This window comes from Oncorhynchus keta, chromosome 5, assembly GCF_023373465.1.
Source record: "Oncorhynchus keta strain PuntledgeMale-10-30-2019 chromosome 5, Oket_V2, whole genome shotgun sequence".
In the NCBI taxonomy this organism is placed as follows: domain Eukaryota; kingdom Metazoa; phylum Chordata; class Actinopteri; order Salmoniformes; family Salmonidae; genus Oncorhynchus; species Oncorhynchus keta.
This window is the reverse complement of record NC_068425.1, coordinates 33,468,649-33,478,286: the sequence shown is the minus strand read 5'-3', so window position 1 is coordinate 33,478,286 and position 9,638 is coordinate 33,468,649. Positions and strand designations below refer to the sequence as shown.

The following is a 9,638-nucleotide window of genomic DNA, read 5'->3' as shown; positions in this document are numbered from 1 at the left end:
GCCTTATTATAGGTGACCTATCATCATAAGTACTGTAAGAAGTGCCTTATTATAGGTGACCTATCTTTATACTGATAAGTACTGTAAGAAGTGCCTTATTATAGGTGACCAATCATTATACTGATAAGTACTGTAAGAAGTGCCTTATTATAGGTGACCTATCATTATACTGATAAGTACTGTAAGAAGTGCCTTATTATAGGTGACCTATCATTATACTGATAAGTACTGTAAGAAGTGCCCTATTATAGGTGACCTATCATTATACTGATAAGTACTGTAAGAAGTGCCTTATTATAGGTGACTATCATTATACTGATAAGTACAGAAGTGCCTTATTATAGGTGACCTATCATTATACTGATAAGTACTGTAAGAAGTGCCTTATTATAGGTGACCTATCATTATACTGATAAGTACTGTAAGAAGTGCCTTATTATAGGTGACCTATCATTATACTGATAAGTACTGTAAGAAGTGCCTTATTATAGGTGACCTATCATTATACTGATAAGTACTGTAAGAAGTGCCTTATTATAGGTGACCAATCATTATACTGATAAGTACTGTAAGAAGTGCCTTATTATAGGTGACCTATCTTTATACTGATAAGTACTGTAAGAAGTGCCTTATTACAGGTGACCTATCATTATACTGATAAGTACTGTAAGAAGTGCCTTATGGTTCAAGTGCTGAATTGACACACCCAGGATCCTGTTCCTTGAACTGTGATGACAGTTTCAACTAGCTGCTCACAGGTCAATTATAAGTATGACTTGTATTCCAAAGACACTTCTGAAGGTGAGGAGTATTGAGGGAATATTGCATAGTAATACTCTTGTAAGACAAGTAGAGGCTCTGATCCAGAGAGCCACAAAATATATATTTGATATATTCTGATATGCAGATTTTTTATTAGGGTGCTAAACTTGGGGCAAAGATTGGGGAAGTTGTGCAGTGGTACTCGGTATGACCAGTAACCGCCCATATACAAAGATCCTGCAAAAGTAACTTCTAAAGGATGTTTAGAAAATAACATGCCTTGTGTCTGGGGTTTTACTGAGTAGTAGTATGTGATGGTAGTGAGGAACAGTACAATCCCCATAGCTGTGTGTTAGTAGTGTTAATAGTAGTGAACGGACTGAAAGGGAACTTAACATTCACATCATCTCCTGAGGCCTATTGTTGCCTCTGACCCAACGTGTCTGTCTGTCTGTCAGAGGCCCCATCAGGGGGCAGGTCACCAGGCAGAACCAGTGAGCTAGAGAGGCCCCACCAGGGGGCAGGTCACCAGGCAGAACCAGTGAGCTAGAGAGGCCCCACCAGGGGGCAGGTCACCAGGCAGAACCAGTGAGCTAGAGGGGCCCCATCAGGGGGCAGGTCACCAGGCAGAACCAGTGAGCTAGAGGGGCCCCATCAGGGGGCAGGTCACCAGGCAGAACCAGTGAGCTCGAGAGGCCCCACCAGGGGGCAGGTCACCAGGCAGAACCAGTGAGCTAGAGAGGCCCCACCAGGGGGCAAGTCACCAGGCAGAACCAGTGAGCTAGAGAGGCCCCATCAGGGGGCAGGTCACCAGGCAGAACCAGTGAGCTAGAGAGGCCCCACCAGGGGGCAGGTCACCAGGCAGAACCAGTGAGCTAGAGAGGCCCCACCAGGGGGCAGGTCACCAGGCAGAACCAGTGAGCTAGAGAGGCCCCACCAGGGGGCAAGTCACCAGGCAGAACCAGTGAGCTAGAGAGGCCCCATCAGGGGGCAGGTCACCAAGCAGAACCAGTGAGCTAGAGAGGCCCCACCAGGGGGCAGGACACCAGGCAGAACCAGTGAGCTAGAGAGGCCCCACCAGGGGGCAGGTCACCAGGCAGAACCAGTGAGCTAGAGAGGCCCCACCAGGGGGCAGGTCACCAGGCAGAACCAGTGAGCTAGAGAGGCCCCATCAGGGGGCAGGTCACCAGGCAGAACCAGTGAGCTAGAGAGGCCCCACCAGGGGGCAAGTCACCAGGCAGAACCAGTGAGCTAGAGAGGCCCCACCAGGGGGCAGGTCACCAGGCAGAACCAGTGAGCTAGAGAGGCCCCATCAGGGGGCAAGTCACCAGGCAGAACCAGTGAGCTAGAGAGGCCCCATCAGGGGGCAGGTCACCAGGCAGAACCAGTGAGCTAGAGAGGCCCCACCAGGGGGCAGGTCACCAGGCAGAACCAGTGAGCTAGAGAGGCCCCATCAGGGGGCAGGTCACCAGGCAGAACCAGTGAGCTAGAGGGGCCCCATCAGGGGGCAGGTCACCAGGCAGAACCAGTGAGCTCGAGAGGCCCCACCAGGGGGCAGGTCACCAGGCAGAACCAGTGAGCTAGAGGCCCCACAGGGGGCAAGTCACCAGGCAGAACCAGTGAGCTAGAGAGGCCCCATCAGGGGGCAGGTCACCAGGCAGAACCAGTGAGCTGAGAGGCCCCACCAGGGGGCAGGTCACCAGGCAGAACCAGTGAGCTAGAGAGGCCCCACCAGGGGGCAGGTCACCAGGCAGAACCAGTGAGCTAGAGAGGCCCCACCAGGGGCAAGTCACCAGGCAGAACCAGTGAGCTAGAGAGGCCCCATCAGGGGGCAGGTCACCAAGCAGAACCAGTGAGCTAGAGAGGCCCCACCAGGGGGCAGGACACCAGGCAGAACCAGTGAGCTAGAGAGGCCCCACCAGGGGGCAGGTCACCAGGCAGAACCAGTGAGCTAGAGAGGCCCCACCAGGGGGCAGGTCACCAGGCAGAACCAGTGAGCTAGAGAGGCCCCATCAGGGGGCAGGTCACCAGGCAGAACCAGTGAGCTAGAGAGGCCCCACCAGGGGGCAAGTCACCAGGCAGAACCAGTGAGCTAGAGAGGCCCCACCAGGGGGCAGGTCACCAGGCAGAACCAGTGAGCTAGAGAGGCCCCATCAGGGGGCAAGTCACCAGGCAGAACCAGTGAGCTAGAGAGGCCCCATCAGGGGCAGGTCACCAGGCAGAACCAGTGAGCTAGAGAGGCCCCACCAGGGGCAGGTCACCAGGCAGAACCAGTGAGCTTGAGGCCCCACCAGGGGGCAAGTCACCAGGCAGAACCAGTGAGCTAGAGAGGCCCCATCAGGGGCAGGTCACCAGGCAGAACCAGTGAGCTGAGAGGCCCCATCAGGGGGCAGGTCACCAGGCAGAACCAGTGAGCTAGAGAGGCCCCACCAGGGGGCAGGTCACCAGGCAGAACCAGTGAGCTAGAGAGGCCCCACCAGGGGCAGGTCACCAGGCAGAACCAGTGAGCTAGAGAGGCCCCATCAGGGGGCAGGTCACCAGGCAGAACCAGTGAGCAGAGAGGCCCCACAAGGGGGCAAGTCACCAGACAGAACCAGTCAGCTAGAGGCCCCACCAGGGGCAGGTCACCAGGCAGAACCAGTGAGCTAGAGAGGTCCCACCAGGGGCAGGTCACCAGGCAGAACCAGTGAGCTAGAGAGGCCCCATCAGGGGGCAGGTCACCAGGCAGAACCAGTGAGCTAGAGAGGCCCCACCAGGGGGCAGGACACCAGGCAGAACCAGTGAGCTAGAGAGGTCCCACCAGGGGGCAGGTCACCAGGCAGAACCAGTGAGCTAGAGAGGCCCCACCAGGGGGCAGGTCACCAGGCAGAACCAGTGAGCTAGAGAGGCCCCATCAGGGGGCAGGTCACCAGGCAGAACCAGTGAGCTAAGTATCTAATAATATATTTTGGACATAGTGTATATCCAGTTCATAAGAAACACTTACTTGAAACAGGAATTGCATTTTTGACTCTTACTTTCAATGAGCTGCAACTTTACTTCCCTTATGATCTAGAGACCATGGTGCAAAGTCTCAGTCCTCAAAGCAGACTACTCCTTTAACCTAATCACACTGTCGTTCTGATCCTAACCATACTGTTCTGGTTCTACTCCTTTAACCTAATCACACTGTCGTTCTGAATGTAACTATCTAACCATTCTTATCACCTTGTCCTTTGCAGGCCAGTTCAGCTTGGCTCAGATCGACTCCGTAGTGTGAAAATAACTGTTTTTTTATCCTTGCCTTGTTACCAGAGATTGATTTGTCGCTAGGAAACGAGGTGTGTGCACACGTCAGCCAATCATTACTGTTACTGTATTTCTCAGTGTTGAGTTTACCCTGGTCAACTGTTACTGTATTTCTCAGTGTTGAGTTTACCCTGGTCAACTGGCTAACTCATTGATCCTGCCTGGTGAGTTTACCCTGGTCAACTGTTACTGTATTTCTCAGTGTTGAGTTTACCCTGGTCAACTGGCTAACTCATTGATCCTGTCTGGTGAGTTTACCCTGGTCAACTGTTACAACTGGGATGTAGACTTCACAATGATTGTACAAACATCATCATGGCAACACAGCGTGACTTAGGCCTTATTAGTAACTGTAATGAAATAACAAGTGGAATGATTTAATACCAGACATGAACCCAGTTACAGTCCACTTCCACGACTTTTCCATTTAAATCGTGTTTGAAATTACTATTTGAAAAAAAATACAAATTCTAATTCATATGACAAAGGGAATCCAAAAGTAGTGACATTTCCAAAACTTGTTTACGACCCTGTTATTACATGGTAATTACACAGCGTATTTCATTGGTAGTTAATATGGTTTAACAAGGCGAAGCCTATGGCGTCAAGTGTGGCCAGAAACCTTACTGTACTAGAAGGATTGGTACACTTGCAGTCCCGCAGTCAAACACACTCCAGGTCAGGGGTGGGCAACTCCATTCCTCCAGCGCCTGATTGGTGTCACACTTTTTCTCCATCCCCAGCTAAAACACCTGACTCCAATATCATGATCTTCAGTTTAGAATGTAATTAGTTTAATCAGCCGTGTTTGCTAGGTGTGGGTGAAGAGTGTGACACCATTCCGGCCCCAGGGGACTGGAGTTGCCCATCCCTGCTCCAGGGGACTGGAGTTGCCCATCCCTGCTCCAGGGGACTGGAGTTGCCCATCCCTGCTCCAGGGGAATAGAGTTGCCCATCCCTGCTCCAGGGGAATAGAGTTGCCCATCCCTGCTCCAGGGGACTGGAGTTGCCCATCCCTGCCCCAGGGGACTGGAGTTGCCCATCCCTGCTCCAGGGGACTGGAGTTGCCCATCCCTGCTCCAGGGGACTGGAGTTGCCCATCCCTGCTCCAGGGGAATAGAGTTGCCCATCCCTGCTCCAGGGGAATAGAGTTGCCCATCCCTGCTCCAGGGGACTGGAGTTGCCCATCCCTGCTCCAGGGGAATAGAGTTGCCCATCCCTGCTCCAGGGGACTGGAGTTGCCCATCCCTGCTCCAGGGGACTGGAGTTGCCCATCCCTGCTCCAGGGGAATGGAGTTGCCCATCCCTGCTCCAGGGGACTGGAGTTGCCCATCCCTGCTCCAGGGGACTGGAGTTGCCCATCCCTGCTCCAGGGGAATAGAGTTGCCCATCCCTGCTCCAGGGGAATAGAGTTGCCCATCCCTGCTCCAGGGGACTGGAGTTGCCCATCCCTGCTCCAGGGGAATGGAGTTGCCCATCCCTGCTCCAGGGGACTGGAGTTGCCCATCCCTGCTCCAGGGGAATGGAGTTGCCCATCCCTGCTCCAGGGGACTGGAGTTGCCCATCCCTGCTCCAGGGGACTGGAGTTGCCCATCCCTGCTCCAGGGGAATAGAGTTGCCCATTCATGCTCCAGGGGAATAGAGTTGCCCATTCATGCTCCAGGGGAATGGATGACAAAAAGTGAGGGAGACTGAAAGACAGATACACTGTCCTGGGTTCACTAAGGCCTGAGGGTCAAGGACACGCCCTGAGATAGATGAACTGCAGGAACGCTGGGTTGTAGTGATTATGGCACAGCGTAGCAAAACGTTTTGCAACTAAAAACAATTGTTTCTTATTGTTCAGGTATCCGTCCGTTTCAGTCAGTTTTCTTCCGTTTGGTGCATAGTAAACACTACCCTGTTGAGACAGTGAGAGGCCACATTGTCATAGAGACTCCGCACTCCAGACAATCAAGGCAGCTTTGTGTTTGTTTTTGTGTGTGAGTTCATTACAGCACAATCTTACCAACGCCAAAGAGGTTTGCATGCAGTGTTTTACTGTATATTATGAAAAAGCTTGAGCTATTATGCTGCAATTTGAGCTTAGCTTGATCCATGTTGAGGATGGGTTTGCATGGACACCACCTTGGCCTTGTTAGCTCCCTAGGAACTGTGATGATGTATGTGTGAATGTATGCATCTGTCTGAATCTCTGTCAGTGTAAAACTCTGTCTGTCTGAATATATAAATATGAGTTGTTTTGAAAGATGTCTTACCTCAAGTATGTATGTGTTGTTGTCTAATAAGAGGATTGTACTGTATATACCAAATAAAGTATCATTTTGAACAGGTTGTTCCGTGTTTTGTCTTTGGCTTCTATTCCTCCTAGGTCAGGGCTCTCCAAGTCCGGTGACGGGGAACTACTGGGTGAGCAGGCTTTTGTTCTATCCCAGCGCTAACACATTTCCAATAAGTGTCAGGACCCGGTACGAACCCGGGTCTCCGGAGTGAGAAACAGTCACTAAACCAACTGAGCCACGAATAGTCAGCAGAACCCAGAAGATGAGACAGACACAGCAGTACTTGAGACGGTGTATTTAATGAAGTAAAAAGTGAAGTTCTTCAGGAAAACATGTAACTCCACAACCTCAAAAGGAATTCCACAAGAACAAAGGCAATCCTCCAAGACAAAAAGGCAAATCCACAAGGTGGAAGGCACAGCACAAAAAGCCTCAAAAGATACTCAAAAATAAACAAACAACAAAAAACAGAACTCCACAAGAGAGTCCACCGGGATCAACAAGAGCTCACAGAGTACTAGGGCTGGATGCTAACATACAAACACAGAGCAAAGAACTGAGTAAAACAAAGGGTTTAAATACAATCAGGGGAAACGAGGCACAGGTGCAAATAATAATGGGGATCAAGGGAAAACAAAAGGTCAAAAGGCACAATGGGGGCATCTAGTGACCAAAAACCGGAACAACCCTGGCCAAATCCTGACAGAATCCCCCCCCTAGGAACGGCTCCTGACGTTCCTACCAGCTCTCTCAGGGTGGAGGGCCCTGAACTGACGAATGAGGTCAGGGTCCAGTATGTCTTTGGCAGGAACCCAGGAGCGCTCCTCAGGACCGTAGCCTTCCCAGTCCACCAGATACTGCCAGGACCACTGCACCCGGCGGGAATCCAGTATCCGATGGACGGTATAAGCCGGCTGGCCTCCAATGACACGAGGCGGAGGGGGAGGTCTGTCTGCCGGGACAAGGGGAGAAAAAACAACAGGTTTTAATAAGGAAATGTGAAACGTGGGATTAATCTTAAGGGATCTGGGTAAGTGTAGGCGATAAGAAACAGGGTTAACTCTCCTGGCAACCTTAAAGGGACCGATGTATTTTGGGACAGCTTGCGAGACTCCACCCGTAGTGGTAAGTCTCTTGTGGAAGCCAGACTCTCTGGCCGGGCGCAGGGTAGGCCCGGGACGGCGACGTCTGTTGGCTTGTTGGTACCTCTGTGAGGAACGCATAAGATTAAGACGGGTCTTCCTCCACATAAGCCGACAGCGTCTGGCGAACTTAAAGGCTGAAGGCACTCTGACTTCTGCCTCCTGGTCGGGAACAATGGAGGGGCATAGCCAAACTGACACTCGTGCGGGGGACATACCAGTGGAGGAGGAGCGCAAGGTGTTGTGCGCGTCGGCCCAAACAATGAAGGGACGACCATGTGGACGGGTTGTTACGAGTCATACATCGGAGGGTGGTTTCCAGCTCTTGATTCATCCTCTCTGTTTGGCCATTGGACTCCGGATGGTACCCTGAAGATAGACTGGCAGAAGCCCACATGAGTTGGCAGAAGGCCTTCCAAAACCTAGAGGCGAATTGGGGACCTCTGTCAGAAACCATATCTTGAGGAATGCCGAAGACTCGGAACACATGATTAATTACCAACTCAGCCGTTTCCTTGGCAGAAGGTAACTTAGTCAGAGGGACGAACCTGGCCGCCTTTGAAAACCTGTCGATTATGACTAGGATAGTAGTATTGCCATGGGATGGAGGAAGGCCAGTAATAAAGTCCAACGAGATATGGGACCAGGGTCTGTGGGGAACAGGTAAAGGGTGAAGGAGTCATTGCGGGCGGAGGTGAGAAGATTTGCCCTGGCAGCACACGGTGCAGGCATTGACGAAAGTAGCAACGTCTTCTCTTATGGTAGGCCACCAGAACTTACGCTGGATGAACTCCAAGGTGCGACCTACGCCCGGGTGACAGGTGAGGCGAGAGGAGTGCCCCCACAGAAGGACCTGAGTCCTCACTGCCTTGGGGACAAACAACCGATTGGCAGGACCTCCTTTCGGGTCCGGTTCAATAGCTTGAGCTCGTCTCACGGTATCCTCAACTTGCCACGAGATCGGAGCCACGATCTTAGCAGCAGGAAGGACAGGCATGTCCGTGTCATCTCGAATGGCAGGAGCGTAGACTCGGGACAGGGCATCCGGTTTGAGATTCTTCGACCCGGGCCGATAGGTGAGGATAAACTGGAATCGATTGAAGAAAAGAGACCATCTAGCTTGTCTAGAGTTCAACCGCTTCGCCTGCTGGATATACTCCAGATTTTTGTGGTCCGTAAGCACTTGAAACGGGTGAGAAGCCCCCTCGAGCCAGTGTCTCCATTCCTTCAATGCCATCTTAACCGCTAGGAGTTCACGATCCCCCACATCGTAGTTCCTCTCAGCCGGGGTAAGCCGGTGTGAGAAGAAAGCGCACGGATGAAGCTTCTTGTCTTCACCCCTCTGAGACAAGACAGCTCCAACACCAACCTCTGAGGCGTCTACCTCCACCACAAACGGTTCATCCGTAGTCGGTAGTATCAGGATGGGAGCAGAGAGGACGCTGCTTGAGTCCTTGGAAGGCCGTCTCAGCTTCTCTTCCCCATAAAAACCTTGCATTGCCACCCTTGGTTAAAGCTGAGAGAGGGCTGCCACCAAGCTGAAGTTCTTGATGAACTTGCGGTAAAAAAAAGTTAGTGAAGCCCAGGAAACGCTGAACTTCCTTAACGGATTTGGGGGTGGGCCAATCCGCTACCGCCCCTACCTTCCTGGGGTCCATTTGGACTCGACCGGGTTCCACTACAAATCCCAGGAATTGTACTCGGGATGAATGGAATTCACATTTTCCGGCTTAACGTACAGATAGATGGCTGTCTAGGAGCGTTTGAGTACTTGTCTGACATGCTTTGTGTGTTCTTGAAAGAGAGCTCGAAAAGATGAGGATGTCATCCAAGTAAACGAACACAAATATGTTAAGCATATCCCCTAAGAACATCGTTTATGAGCGCTTGGAACACCGCTGGGGCGTTGGTCAGGCCGAAGGGCATCACCAAGTATTCATAGTGACCAGTAGGCGTGTTGAAAGCGGTCTTCCACTCGTCACCAGGTCTGATCCGCACAAGATGGTATGCGTTCCGCAGGTCAAGCTTAGTGAAAACAACTGCTTCCTGGAGCAGCTCGAAGGCTGTGGCCATAAGGGGTAGCGGGTAACGGTTACGGACGGTTATGGCATTGAGTCCCCGGTAGTCGATGCAGGGACGTAATCCACCGTCTTTCTTGGCCACA

At 51.9% G+C, this 9,638-nt stretch overlaps 1 long non-coding RNA gene across 5 annotated transcripts; it reads left to right on the top strand.

Annotated features, from left to right (window-relative positions):
• The first annotated feature begins 660 nt into the window (after positions 1-660).
• On the top strand, positions 661-3,547 carry LOC127930180 (uncharacterized). Of its 5 annotated transcripts, none has more exons than XR_008137124.1 (7): positions 662-1,333; positions 1,475-1,756; positions 1,804-2,226; positions 2,645-2,926; positions 3,156-3,202; positions 3,432-3,478; positions 3,526-3,547. It is a non-coding gene; the product is annotated as an uncharacterized LOC127930180 (long non-coding RNA). The 5 variants fall into 5 exon arrangements; XR_008137123.1 differs by lacking the exon at positions 3,432-3,478 and adding an exon at positions 3,249-3,295; XR_008137126.1 differs by lacking the exons at positions 3,432-3,478; positions 3,526-3,547 and having other exon boundaries at positions 661-1,333; positions 2,645-2,832; positions 2,880-2,926; positions 3,156-3,239.
• Positions 3,548-9,638: the final 6,091 nt, after the last annotated feature.